Below are 3,289 nucleotides of genomic sequence, written 5' to 3' on the forward strand. Positions count from 1 at the left end.
CAAGCAATAATAAAAAAATAAAACCATCTCGAGATTAAAGTTGTTAAATTTCGAGAAAAAACGTGTTAAATTTCGAGAAAAAAGTCGAGATAAAATGTTGAGAATAAAGTCATTAAATTACGAGAAAAAAGTTGTTAAATTACGAGAACAAATTCGTTAAATTATGAGAAAAATGTTGTTAAATTTCGAGAAAAAAGTCAAGATAAAATGTTGAGAATAAAGTCATCAAATTATGAGGAAAAAGTAATTTAACGAATTTTAACGAGTTTTTTTCTCGTAATTTGACAAGTTTATTCTCAACATTTTATCTCGACTTTTTTCTCGAAATTTAATTAGGTTTTTTTCTCGTAATTTAACGAGTTTATTCTCAACATTTTATCTCGACTTTTTTCTCGAAATTTAATTAGGTTTCCCATTCAGTCAGTCACGTTCGACGTTACGTCGATACTGACGTAATGGGGTCTCGCTAGGGAGCCCAATCACCTCCAAGGATACAAAACAAGCCAATGGGAATTGGCCTGTGAGATTTACATGCCGGGCCCCTCCCCCGGCATCCGGGTATAAATAGGGCCGGCATACTCACCTTCATTCATACTTTTGCTTCGGAGCCGATCGGATCGGATCTGCACATTCACCTCTTAGAAGAGCGAATTTCAAAAGGGCAAAAAACAGCAATTATAATTGCTATAGGACAAGATCCTAAAAACAGCAATTTTAATTGCTACTTGGCTGTTTTTTGTTCCTGGTGGCTGCTCGAGTCTCTCCAGCTGGTGGGAAGGCACGCTCAGCGGTGGGTGTGACGGCGCGCTGCCCACAGGACGGTGCCACACTCGTCCCTGGGTGCTTCGGCTGGTGAGGTATACTGAAAGAGCAAGCACGGGCGATCAGCGTCTTTTTCAAGATGTCTTTTCGTCCGTGTGTTTCTGGATGCGGTCGTTTCCTGACCTCCTCTGACGGCCATGATCACTGTCTCACGTGTCTGGGTAAACCGCACGCTGAGGCAGCGTTCATGGATGGCGCATGCCCTCACTGTGAGGGCATGTCCATGTTGGTGCTGAGATCGCGCCTCTCCTTCTTTAAAACAGAAGTGAGAGGCCCCTCTGCCACTACCCCAACGCCGGCGGCTGTAGCGGCTGCTGGCCCGGTTAGTGCTCTGGGAGATCTGAGGGTTACAGTGGGAGCCACTTCGTCGGGTCCGTCCCCACGAACCTCCCACTCCTCCACAGCACCATGTGTCGTCGAGCTGCCGACTGCTGTCGCGGGGCCCTCCTCGGGGGTGCCCCACGTCACTTTCGGCGCTCCGGAGGAGGATCGGATGTCGATCGCCGCATCGGGGAGTGGGCTGAACGGTTCGGAGTCTGACGATGACTCTGAGCTTCCGCCTTCAGGGGTGGTGGCTCAGTCAGAGGCGGACTCTGAGCTTACGGCCATGCTTGCCCGGGCCGCCGCGGGCATCGGGCTTGAGTGGAACCCTCCACCCTGCCCCGAGCGCTCGCGGTTGGATGATTGGTTTCTGGGTTCGGGGCGCGGCACCCAGCCGCGTCCCGCCCCAGTGCCTTTCTTCCCGGAGGTGCATGAGGAGCTCCAGAAGACCTGGCTGGCACCTCATACGGCCAGACTGCGGTCCTCTGCCTCCTCCACTCTCACTACCCTCGATGGTGGGGCCGCCAGGGGATATGTGGACATTCCACAGGTGGAACGTGCGGTTGCGGTGCATTTATGCCCGCAATCGGCGGCCACCTGGCGGAACCGTCCGCGTCTCCCGTCCAAGGCGGGTAAGACCATGGCCGCTCTCGCGGCCAAGGCTTACTCAGCTGCTGGACAGGCGGCTTCTGCCCTGCACGCCATGGCGATTCTGCAGGTCCATCAGGCGAAAGCGCTGAAGGACCTGCACGAGGGTAGTGCTGACCCAGGAGTGCTTCAGGAGCTGCGCGCCGCGACCGACCTCGCCCTCCGGGCGACGAAGGTCACGGCACGTGCCCTGGGTCAAACGATGTCCACCCTGGTGGTCCAGGAACGGCATCTCTGGTTGGACCTGGCTGAGATGAGGGAAGTCGACAAGGCTCGCTTTCTTGACGCCCCCATCTCCCAGGCTGGCCTCTTCGGCGACACCGTCGAGGACTTTGCCCAGCAGTTCTCGGCGGTGCAGAAGCAGACGGAGGCCATCAAACACATCCTGCCCAGGCGTGATGATGCCACCAATCCGCCTCGGGCTGTGCCTCTGTCTGCTCCTCGCCGAGGGCGTCCCCCTGCGGCTCAGGCTCCTGTGAGGTCAGAACCCTCTCACTCTCCTCGAGCCACCCGCAGGAAGGCCACGCCCCCCGGCCAGGCCGCCAAACCGCCTTCCAAGAAAAAGAAGAAGGCGAAGAAGCGGCCCTGAGACGGGAGACCCGGAAGTTTTGGAGGTTGCCACGGAGACGGTGACCGCACCGCTCCCTCCCCCGGGACAGGGCCCGGGGGAAAATCCTGTGTTTTGTTTTCTTTCTGTTCCGCCGCTGGCCGCGAGGTCAGCGGTACCCACATTTTCAATAAAAGAGCAATTTCCAAAAATTCTGGGTCATATGAGAAGGTCCGCGCTGAGGGTGAGCGAGCTTTCGCTCCCTCTCTCTCAGCCGTTCCTTCCTTCGCCACGGGCAGGGTCTTGGCGCCCCGGGAACGCACCGCCTTCCCACGCCACCCTGCCCACTCGGAGCCATGTGAGTGGACTCCACTCACAGCCTCGACCTCGGGGCGCACTGCCTCCCGAGTCAGGCCACAGTGCTCCATGCTGCCCCCCCGTGGGTACTTCTGTTGTCCGGATGGTTCCACTCGTACGGTGCTTGGAGGCGTGGCTACGCCTTCCCAACCCGTCCCGTTGGCTCATTCGGACAGTCAGACTCGGCTACGCGATTCAGTTCGCCAGGCGTCCACCCAGGTTCAGCGGCGTTCTGTTCACCTCGGTGACAGGGCCCAACGCCGCTGTCCTGCGGGCGGAGATTGCGGTTCTCTTGGCGAAGGACGCAATAGAGCCTGTCCCTGCAGCCGAGATGGAGTCTGGGTTTTACAGCCCTTACTTCATAGTACCCAAGAAAGGCGGGGGGTTACGGCCAATCCTGGACCTGCGTGTCTTGAATCGGGCCCTTCACAGGCTCCCGTTCAAGATGCTCACCGTGAAACGCATTCTCACGTGCGTTCGCACCCAGGATTGGTTTGCAGCTATCGACCTGAAGGACGCGTACTTTCATGTCTCGATCCTTCCTCGACACAGACCGTTCCTACGGTTTGCGTTCGAGGGGCGGGCATATCAGTA

The sequence above is a fragment of the Chanodichthys erythropterus genome, chromosome 11 (assembly GCF_024489055.1).
Source record: "Chanodichthys erythropterus isolate Z2021 chromosome 11, ASM2448905v1, whole genome shotgun sequence".
Taxonomy (NCBI): Eukaryota; Metazoa; Chordata; class Actinopteri; order Cypriniformes; family Xenocyprididae; genus Chanodichthys; species Chanodichthys erythropterus.